Source organism: Canis lupus, chromosome 10 (assembly GCF_003254725.2).
Source record: "Canis lupus dingo isolate Sandy chromosome 10, ASM325472v2, whole genome shotgun sequence".
In the NCBI taxonomy this organism is placed as follows: domain Eukaryota; kingdom Metazoa; phylum Chordata; class Mammalia; order Carnivora; family Canidae; genus Canis; species Canis lupus.
The window spans coordinates 38,094,093-38,105,557 of record NC_064252.1 but is presented as its reverse complement, the minus strand read 5'-3'; the positions used below and the strand labels follow the sequence as shown (position 1 = coordinate 38,105,557).

General features: G+C 39.2%; 1 non-coding gene across 1 annotated transcript; it reads left to right on the top strand.

The window, feature by feature from the left end:
• Positions 1-7,263: 7,263 nt before the first annotated feature.
• LOC112675790 (U6 spliceosomal RNA) lies at positions 7,264-7,368 on the top strand. Its single transcript, XR_003146063.1, has one exon. It is a non-coding gene; the product is annotated as a U6 spliceosomal RNA (small nuclear RNA).
• The last annotated feature ends 4,097 nt before the right edge of the window (positions 7,369-11,465 follow it).

Sequence of the window (11,465 nt, the reverse complement as noted above, 5' to 3'; positions counted from 1 at the left end):
GGATTTTTTCCTTTCTTTTTCTGTTTTTCTTTCCTTCCTTCCTTCCTTCCTTCCTTCCTTCCTTCCTTCCTTCCTTCCTTCCACCTATTGTCAGGTCCACTGATCTTCTAGTCGCTGAATTAAGCCTTGAAGCAATTCTTACTTTTACATACAAAACGACATGAAAGTTAGCGCATGTTGACCTCCAAGGTCATGGGCAGCTCCTGCGGGGCCCCAAGCTCTGGCCTCCAGGTCAGGAAGGCTGGCCTTGAATTCTGAATATGCTGCCAGATCACTGTGTGTTCCTGGACAAATTCCTTAACATTCCCAAGCCTTATTAATTTCTCACCTTCCTTACAATATTGTTAGCATTAGAGGACGTGGATTTTAACAAGATTAAGATGGGGCCTGGACCATATAGGAACCTAGAAGGTGCTAGCTCTCATTACATTGGAACAGACCAGTCACCTGTTGGCTCGAAAGAATCGAACACTCTCTTAAGTGTCTGACCCATCCGAGACTCCAAGAATGACTTGAGGCCGAAGAAGAGAGTTGTGAGTGTGCACCACAGAATATTTTTGAGAAACTTGACCGCCAAGCTCATGGGCACTCCAAAGCTAGCTTAACTGAATCTGAACGCTTAGAGGAGGGGAACAGGGGATCCCTGGGTGGCTCAGCGGTTTAGCGCCTGCCTTTGGCCCAGGGCCCGATCCTGGAGACTTGGGATCAAGTCCCGCTTCAGGCTCCCTGCATGGAGCCTGCTTCTCCCTCTGCCTGTGTCTGTGCCTCTTTCTTTCTTTGAGTCTCTCATGATAAATAAATAAAATCTTTAAAAAAAAAATTAGAGGAGGGGAACAGAATGTCAGGGTTGTAAGCACCCCCAGGTGGTGTTATAAACACCATTAAGGCTACAGATCATGAACAACAGATTTTCCAATTCATTTTATGTGCAAAAAGAAGCACCAAGAGGGGATCCCTGGGTGGTTCAGCGGTTTAGCGCCTGCCTTTTGTCCCGGGTGCAATCCTGGAGTCCCGAGATCGAGTCCCACGTCGGGCTCCCAGCATGGAGCCTGCTTCTCCCTCCTCCTGTGTCTCTGCCTCTCTCTGTCTATAATAAATCAATCAATCAATCAATCAATCTTAAAAAAAAAAAAAGAAGAAGAAGAAGAAGAAGCACCAAGAACAGAGGCCTAATTCTTCCTCATAGTACTTCATATTTACAATCTCATTTCCTCTCCCAGTGCTCAGTTGATTCAGACATCACCGCATACTTTACAGAGGTTAAAGGGAAATTCTCTGGGATACAGGGCAGGGCAGTGGTGAGATTGGTCCCTACTTGTAAGCACTCATTAGGTCATTAATAATTTAGGCAGATAAAGAGCTTTGTAAGTATCAGCAAGTGCCTCACTTTATCTGATTGCTTTTCCCACCCAGGAGAATTGTTATTATTGTCTCAGTCTAGACTGTTCCCTAGCGCAACCCAGAATGGCTGCTATTACTTCCATGTGGTCAACCCCAAAACTCTCTTTTCAATTTCATACAGAAGAGGGAAGTAGGTGTGTGCCAGGTCGGCAACATAACCACGCTACTAATTTATCACCTTGTGCCCACTTAATTCCATTTCGGTCTGGGCGTGTTTGAAAGCTATTGCAGAGATGACTTCTGGGCTGACGTGGTAGCAGAAGAAAGTAGGATCATGGGCTCTCCCTCCTTTGATCCCTGCACCTGATGGAATTTTAAAAAATAAAGAAAACAAAACCTATCAACTGGAAATAAGTAGCTACAGTCAAACCAAGGAAGAAAAAAAAAAAAAAAAACACAACCTAATGTCAGAAGAGCCAGAGAAAGACAGTAAAGGAATTAAAGAATCTGTTGTAAAAAGCAGAGGGGATCCCGGGGTGGCTTGGCGATTTAGCGCCTGCCTCCAGCCTGGGCATGATCCTGGGGACCGGGGATCGAGTCCCGTGTTGGGCTCCCTGCATGGAGCCTGCTTCTCTTTCTGCCTGTGTCTCTGCTTCTCTCTCTCTCTCTCTCTCTCTCTCTCTCGGTGTCTCTCATGAATAAATAAATAAAATCTTAAAAAAAAAAAAAGCAGAACAAGATAGTCTTAACCCATGTACACTTTGTGGAGGCCGAGAAAATTAAGGCCATTCCACCTCAAGTTTAACATTAGCACAAGTACAGGCATCTCAGGCCCCTGTGAATAAGAGCTGAACTTTACAGGAAAAACTGCAGAATGCCCTTGGCAGGGAATCCCATATCAGATCTTAAGAAACTCCCCCACCCTTTCCCCCATATTGGAATGGAAAAAATTCCTCCACCCCTTCTGAAAATCTCCTAGACCAGCCCATAAAAAACCCAGCTGTAACCCACTTCGGGGTCCAAGCCCCTGCACTGCTGTGTGGAGTATACTTGGACCCAAGCTCGAGGTTGTAAGTAAAACCCCACGTGCGTTTGCATCGGTGTCGGCTCCCTGGTGGTTTCTCGGATACGTAATCTTGGGCACAACAACTTCACCATGCTCCTCTGCTTCTCAGCACACCTGATCTTATCTCTGCTGTCTCGATTTCCCTCCCTCATGCCAGACTATTCTAATGGGCATCTTATCATTTAGTTTCCAAACACTTCAGAATGTCTAACACATGAGGACTCATTTATTTTTGGTGCAACCCCAGTGCCATTATCAGATGGAAAAACAATGAATTCCTGTCTTCTAATGTCCAGCCACAGTCCAAATTTCCCCGATAGTCCCATAAGTGTCATCGTACAATTAGATTTCCTGAACCAAGATCCAAAGAAAATCCATATGTTGCATTTAGTTGATATATTTTTAATTTTTTTCCTTGTCACTTATTTGTTAAGGAAAGTGGATAGACCATGTCATTTTTGGTATATATGATTGGACAATGATGGATACAAAGTGGACACTTTCGTGACTTCAAATAATTTTCTGAACTCTTGTGTATTTAATGACTTTTTTGTCGTATTGCTTATTGCCAATCCCTCAATCCCTGACGCTTCTCTTGGTTTGGTGTAGTCTTTGATCTGGTGTTGGAACATGATGGGTTCTATCCTGCTGTGCCTGCTCCTCCCCTGTCTCCCTATCTCATGTGACCTCATCTTATAAGTCTCTGCTCAAGGAGAGAAACCACAGAGAAGCTTTCCTGGGCTTCCTTGACTAGATACACATTCCCCCTAGTGTGTACCCCCCATGCACATACTCTCATTCTATATTGTTTATCAGATTATCACTCTACTTTTGTTTATTTGTAGAAGTCATTTTTTTTAGAAAGAGGGAGGGGCAGAGGGAGAGGACAGGAGAAAGTCTTAAACAGTCTCATAACTCTGAGATCATGACCTGAGTGGAAATCAAGAGTCAGATGCTTAAACAACTGAGCCACCCAGGGGCCCCTTTGTATAAGTCATTTAATGCTTGTTTCCCCTACTACTATACTTCTGCTGTGGGAGAATGGGGACAATGTCTTTTTTCTGTCACTGTATTCTTGGTACTTAGCACCAGGCATGACACACAGTAGATGCTCAAGGAATATTTGTAGAATGAGGAAAGAAATTGCTTATGACCTTTAAGAAGTTATCTGTTCAATCCTGTAAATATAAGACAGGAGCTAAGCCATTTACCACCACCTTTGTGGGTTTCTCCACATTTAGGTTTTTGCATTAGTGTTACTTGTACAATATTTTTGTAGGATTACATTTTGAACCATAATTACTGCTGCTTTGTAATTTTGGATCTTTCTAAGTGGGTTCAGCGCTCACCACATGTCCTTCTTCTGTCCATTCTATTTCTATTCTTCTCTTAGTTGCTGGTTTTAGTACCTGAGGTGTTTCTTCAGGGATGGCTCACGGGTGCTATGCTCCATGACACATTTAAAAATGACTGAATACTATCTTCATAGTTGAATGACAGCATGGCCTGGAGAAATGACTAGGTAAGACATGTCAGACAATTGGAAAGAATAGCAGGATTTCATGTTTTGCTTTGTATTACAAAAAAATGCAGTGTATTTCAGTCATGTTCCAATACACTTTATAATTCAAAGTTTCTAATTTCACAATTCTTCACATGAAAATGAGGATGGACAGTCCCTACAATGAATTCCATAAGCCATTGAGTTAAACATTTTTTATATGCATTTCCTAGCAATCATTTTTTGGTCGATATATAGGTAAATCAAGAAAATAGTAAGAGGATCAAAAAATTATGTTATTTGACCCAGAAATTCCAATCCTATATTTGTATCCTAGAAAAACGTTCACACTCATGTTCAAAGTATTGTATTGAAGACTGTTTCAACATTGTTTATAAAAGCTTGAAATGTGGAAACAACCTAAATGTGGTTCAGTCACATAATGTAATCCTACAAATCAGCCAGGATAATGAGCCAGAGCTAGACAGAGAAAATAATGATCAATTTCATGTTGAACTAAAAAGAGTAAGTTACAAAAGAATACATGAAGTATATCATTTATGTCAAAAGCTTAAAAGCATACAAAAGAATACTATACATTTATATGGACACACGGAACTGTACTTATGGGGTAAATATGTGTGTATAACTGCCAACTTCCAGAAAGCTGGGAGTGGGAGCATGGGGAGGGGATGGGGGAGAGAGAGTGCAGTTGGGGAGGGATGAGAAGGGAGCTTCCACTGTATTTGCACCATTTTGAGTCTTAAGCTCACTGATAAACCTTTATTCTATTCATCTTTAAAGTTTATACATTTTGTAGGTTTAAAATACTTAACAGTACTAAGGAAAGCTATGTTGTTGAGTAAAATTAACCTCTGATGATTAAAATCCAATTTGTTAATTTTTTACTAACACACACAGCAGTTCAACAGTTCATAGAACTTCCTCTGCACCCTTTCTTCTTTCCTTCTTCCTTTTTTCTAATTATTTTCATGACTCTTCCATATTTCTCCCCAATCAATGATGCATCTAAAAAATTAGATGTATATCCCTTATTTCTTTATCTATTTATCTGTATCTATCTACCTATCACCACTCCATCCATTTATCATCTATCTATCTAGATGTATATTTATATCAAACATTAAAAAACAAAATTCAACTGAGTAATTTTTAAAGATCTTATTGGCTTTATCCAATGATTCACGAACTGGGTAGCATCCCATCCAGCAAATAAAAAGGAACTCTGGGGAACTGTACAAAATGGAAGACTTTTACAGACAGAAGGGAGCAGGAATGAGGAATTCACACTGGGGAAAGATACAGGTTGGTTAAAGCACGGTTACTTTCCTTTAGGAAATAGCAGGAGTCTATCAGACAGATGACCTAGTTAGTGCTGGTCAGGTGATTCTATTCTTGGTTGATGAGTTTAAGATTCCACTTCTGAGAAAGCTGAAACTGTAATTAAGTCTCAGTTTGGTGACAGGGGCTTAGCGCAAGTGACTCCATTTGGTACCAGTTGTCTTGTTTTTAACATGAGAAACATGATTTACTCTATAGACTTTGAGTTTGACTTAAATCCCTCTAGTTGACAGAACCAGTTCTAAAATGCTTTACACCTTGGGGGGCCTGGATGGCTCAGTTGGGTAAGCATCTGCCTTTGGCTCAGGTCATGACCCCTGGTCCTGGAATCAAGACCCACCTCCAGCTCCCTGATCATCAAGGAGTCTGCTTCTCCTTCTCCCTCTGCCCCTCCCTTTCTTGTACTTCCTCTCTCTCTTTCAAATAAATTTTTTAAAATCTTTAAAATCTCTCTATTTAATAAATTTGAAAAAAATCTTTACACTTTGAATTTAGTAAAACCTCCCCCAAAAAGGAGGGAAGGAAAAGCAAACTCCCAACAGACCTCTGGAAAAGCTCAGCACTGGTTACACTGGGTTTCTCAGCTCTGTGAAGTGTCTGAGTTCTGTTCTGAGGCAGAGAAGCTGCCAGACATCTGTGTGATCTTTTTCAGGTTGCAGGAGGTCAGTTGCTGGCTGTTATCTTTCGTGTTATTTGTCATTTGCTGATTTTCTTGAAAGAGCTCAACTTGGGTGCTTTTGTTTCAGTTTTTCTCAGCGCTACCGCCCCACAACTGTGGGGAGGCTACTCTTCTATCTTCTATCACCTTGTTGGGAGTGAGATAGAAGTCAGACCTTAAGGGGGAAATGGGAGAAAATTAAATCTTGCACAATGTGTGACTTTTTCCAGAGTTCCCCACAGGGTAGCAGCTAAATGTTTAATCTTGCTTTCTCTTTGAGGTGTTTTAAAGCCAATTATCTGGGGGTGGTGGTGGAGTGGATTGTTACTCTGCTCTTATTTTGAGAAGGAGGAGCAAAATATTTACCTTTTTTCTTGTATTCATACAAATGACATAAGCCTGGTGATGTGGTGACTCCGCTGCTTAGGATACTATGCACAGGCTTTGGAGATGAAATAAACAGGTTAGGGTATTCCTGTTGCCAGATCCAAAACAAGAGATCTCAAATAGTGATCCTGAATTTAGAATGTCCCAAGACACTTTTGCCTACAGCATATGAATATATGTATCAGAAGTCTTTACAGAGTCTTCTGTACTGGGAAAGAAAGGATCTGGGGATGGCCTGAGATCTCCTCAAGGCCCTCTATTTCTAGCAACACCTTTATCTTTTCATCTTGTGTCCTCCAAGTGCCACTGATGGCCAGCATGGAGCTAGTCACTGGGCTGTAGATGAGAGGAAGCTCATGAGTTTACCATGGCAGCAATCTCTTTCTTGTCTTTAAGAGGTCAGGGATGAAATCAGAACTTTGTGTCTCTTTTAGAACCAAGACTAAGACTCTCATTCATGGCACTGTATCTTGAAGCCACATTCTCTAAAAAGGTTTGACTTTGGCAAACCAATAGATCAATTACTGGAATGATATAAAATGTCCTGAAGTAGCCCCAAATGTTTAAGGAAATTAATATATGATAATTTCAAAGCAGTTGGTAAGAGATAGATTATTTACTAAATGGTTGGGACAACTGAAAAAAAGTTATAGCTTGCCACCAAAGCCATTACAAATGACTTAGAAAGTTAAATGTAAAAAATGACTATTAGCATGGGAGATTTTTTATTTTTTAAAGATTTATTTAGTTATTCATGAGAGACACACAGAGAGAGGCAGAAACATAGGCAGAGGGAGAGAAGCAGGCTCCTCGCAGGGAGCCTGATATGGGACTTGATCCTAGGACCCCAGGATCACACCCTGAGCCAAAAGCAGTTGCTCAACCACTGAGCCACCCAGGTGTCCTGTATGGGATATTTTTTAGAACAAATATTAAGAGATAGAAGGATGCTTTCTGTGGCAGCACATATATTAAATTGGAAAGATATAGAGAAGATTAGCATGGTCCCTGTACCAGGATAACACACAAATTTGTGAAGCATTCCATATTAAAGAGAGACAGAGAGAGAAGTGGAAGTTCCTTCTAAATAATATTTAAAATTGAGAGCCGTAAAAAGAAAACATTAATACACACGACTGCGTTAAAAACATTTCTACACAGCAGAACGCCTAAACAGAAAAATTAGAGAAAGAAATACTTACAATGCTTAAAAGAAGGACCTCATAGTTCAGTGTAAAGCATTAGCTGACTAGTAAGAAAAAGATCTTAGAAAATGTACAAAGGACCTGAATAAGCAATGGTTCCTTTACGTGGTTCCACCACGTAAAAGGAGGATGGATCTCATTGAAAATGAAAGAAATAGAAGTTAAAATCATGGACACCACTTTTCATCTACCAGATATATCAGATGGTCTTGCAAGATCAGTAAATTAGATAATACACAGGCTGGAAAAAGGCAGTCCTGAATGTTGATGGTGGGAGTATAAGCCTCACTATCTTCCAAGGAATTAGGCATTATCTTTCCGAAGTACACATACATTTAAACTTGATAATTCAACTCCTAGGAGTTGATTCTACTGATAATCAGGCACACAGGTGCATATGGAACAAATATTTATTGTGCCACTTTTTGTAGTCGCCTAACACTAGACAAAATCTATAATACTTATTTAAATGGATAATCATTAATATAGCTATTAAAAATCAGGTAGATCTATGTAGACCAACATAAAATAATCCTCTAGATATGCTATTGAGTTTTGAAAGATGCACAGAATGGTGTACTCTTATTTGTGGCATTTCAAATAAGAGAGCAAATGATGAACCAGTCTAAAAATGAAATAGGGCAGGTGGCTATCACAACACATACAAAATATAATTTGCACATGAAATAGGAAAGAACTAAACATATAATAGTAATACTGTATAATATTATTGTGTACCTATAAGCATTTTAGGAAAGCATAAACAATAGTATTTTTTATATTTTTATAAACCCGACTTAAGGAAGACCTTCCTTTTTATTTTATTTTATTTATGATAGTCACATAGAGAGAGAGGCAGAGACATAGGCAGAGGGAGAAGCAGGCTCCATGCACCGGGAGCCTGACGTGGGATTCGATCCCGGGTCTCCAGGATCGCGCCCTGGGCCAAAGGCAGGCGCCAAACCGCTGCGCCACCCAGGGATCCCCTAAGGAAGACCTTCCTAAGTGGAACCACCCAGTGGTTCTTAAGTGAAATAAATTGATAGATTTCACTACATGAAGATTTAAAAACTTCTGACTATCAAGAGATAGCATAAACAAGGTTTAAGAAAGGGAATTAATATCAGAAAATATTTTAATGCATAATAGAGACGCATGCATATATCTACATGTGTAAAGAGCTCCTATAAATCATTAAGGAAAAAAAAAGATAAAGGACCAAACAAAAGGGTTTGCAAAACCCAAGTGCAAACCCTATAGGGACTTAACAGGTCATTGGAAGAGATCAGTGACCTGTTCCAAGAGAAGAGGGACATGAGGTGCAGGATTGCACCTACTCCACTAGAAAAAAGAGCTTTTCTTCTGTTCCAGCCACTTATTGCCATTGAGGGCCCAATGCTGGAGAGCCGTCAAATATCCAGGAGAAGCTAGAAATATGAATTTAAAATATGTTAAATATCCCAATTTCTAAATGTTGGCAACTAATTACAAGAACTACAAAATGCTGTGTAGAATGAGCAAAATATGCATTTTCAAACTTTGTTTTAGAAAATGAACAAAGGAGGATCCCTAGGTGGCTCAGCGGTTCAGTGCCTGCTTTTGGCCCAGGGCATGATCCTGAAGTCCCAGGATCCAGTCCCGCTTTGGGCTCCCAGCCTGGAGCCTGCTTTTCCCTCTGCCTGTGTCTCTGCCTCTCTCTCTCTCTCTATGTCTATCATGAATAAATGAATAAAATCTTAAAAAAGAAAATGAACAAAGGCTGAAAATGGGCCATTCGTAGGAGCACAAATGGCCAGAAGAAACTTTAAAATATGACCAACTTCATTCAGTCAGAGAAAGGCAAAATGAAATAATGAGATATATTTTTCACCCACCACAGTGACTGAAATTAATAAGATTAGATAATATTGTGTATGGATAGAAAGCTTAATAAAACAGATCAATTTTATACCCAGTTGGGAAGAGTTTAAGTGTTGATATCTTTTTCTGAAGGGCATTTTGATGCTATCAAAATTAAAATTTTAAGGGCATGCCCTTTGATTCAGTAATTCAATTCTTAAGGATTTATTCTACTAAAATATTTTTCACCTGTGCATATTTGTGCACAGGTGAACATTTAGTATTCTTTGTTATATTGCTTATAATTATGAGACATTGGAAAATCTCATTCCCTATGGAAGGACAAAATTTTGGTTGAATCCTCACTGTATAATATTGTGCAGTCACTGAAAAGGATGAGGTACCTCTCTATGGCATTGAAAGAACTACAGATGTACTATATGAAAAGAACAAGTTATAGAACAATACATATTATATGCGATATCACTTATATGAAAATTATTTGTATGTGTGCACATGAATGTATAATGAACAGCCTGGAAGGCTCCACTTGTATTACTAGCTGTGTTAACTCTGGGAAAGAAGTGTTCGATGGTGGTGGAAACAGTGTAGTCCTGGAGCATTTTTACTTTTTTCTTAGATTTTTTAAACTTAGATCAGATTGGCAGGCTTAATGTGTAAATGATCACATAGCAAAAATTTTAGGTTTTGTGGGTCATGGTTTCAGTCACAATTACTCAACTCTGACGTAGCAGGAAAACAGCCACAGACAAAATATAAATAAATAGGGGTGGCTGTGTTCCAAAAAAACTTTATTTATCTGAAAAGACAGGGGGCTGGATTGGGCTCAGGGCTGTGGTTTGTCAGTTCTGTTTTAAATGTTTTTCTACTTTCTATAGATGTTTGAATCTTTTAATAAAGAAAATATATTTATACCTTTGTGTTTATAAAAATTTCTACCCCACCTGCATTATATTGGGGTAAGGCAAAGGAAATAGCATAACATTTTATCTATTTATATATTGAACCAGTTTTCAAAAATGCCACTCATGGATGAATTTATTTATCTCATTAGTGGTTTAAAAGAGCACATTTATTGTGTACTACATTTTGACATACATTTGGATCCGTTTTTGGACTCGCTCCGATCCTGCACCAGGGCCAAATTTTCATTACAAAAGCTTTATAAATCTACTTTTATGTGTTAAGGCTAGTTCTCACCTCACTTTTTTTCTCTTTTAGAATTTTCTTTCTTTCTTTCTTTCTTTCTTTCTTTCTTTCTTTCTTTCTTTCTTTCTCTTTCTTTCTTTTCTTTCTATTTTATTTATTTGACAGAGAGAAAGCATGAGCACAAGCAGGGGGAGCAGCAGGCAGAAGGAGAGAGAGAAGCAAGTAGGTCCCTAGATCATGACCTGAGCAGAAGGCAGATGCTTAACTGACTGAACCATCCAGGTGCCCCTCTTCTCTTCCAGAATTTTCTTAACAGTTTCATAGATTTGTCTTTCAGACTAAAATGTTTATAATGTTTTACCTCAAAAAATCTTGATTTGGATTTTGGATGGCTGTAATTTAGGGTAAGTTGACATCTTTGCATTATTAATTGTCTCTACTGAAGAACTAACTACATATTTCCATTTTTTTTTCAAGTTCTCAATGTCCTCCAACTGAATTTTACAATGTTCTGCACACACTATACATCCTACATGTTTCTTATTAATTATTTTCTATCTGACTATGGACACTATAAATTGTATCATTCAACACTAGCTGGAACTCCCTTCTAGCATGCTTCCTGTAAAGACCGAAAGGCTAAAGAACACATTTTCTAGATTCTGTAGCGGGGCCCTGAATATGACGTGAGTTCTATGGAACTGACGCACCAGCTTCCTAAAATTTAGGAAGACAGCAGTAAGAACCAAGAGGAGATCCATTTGGAAGATCTCATGACCAAGGTGCTCAGTGCCATTGGGATTTTCTCTAGAACATTCCTGCAGTGTGAGTGGGGTATTGCTGTAGGTAGGGTTGCTCCTCCTTGTGTGGCAACCACGCTTGGCTCCCAAATATCATAAACTTCCTAATTTCTTGTAGTAAACTTGTTTTTATTTA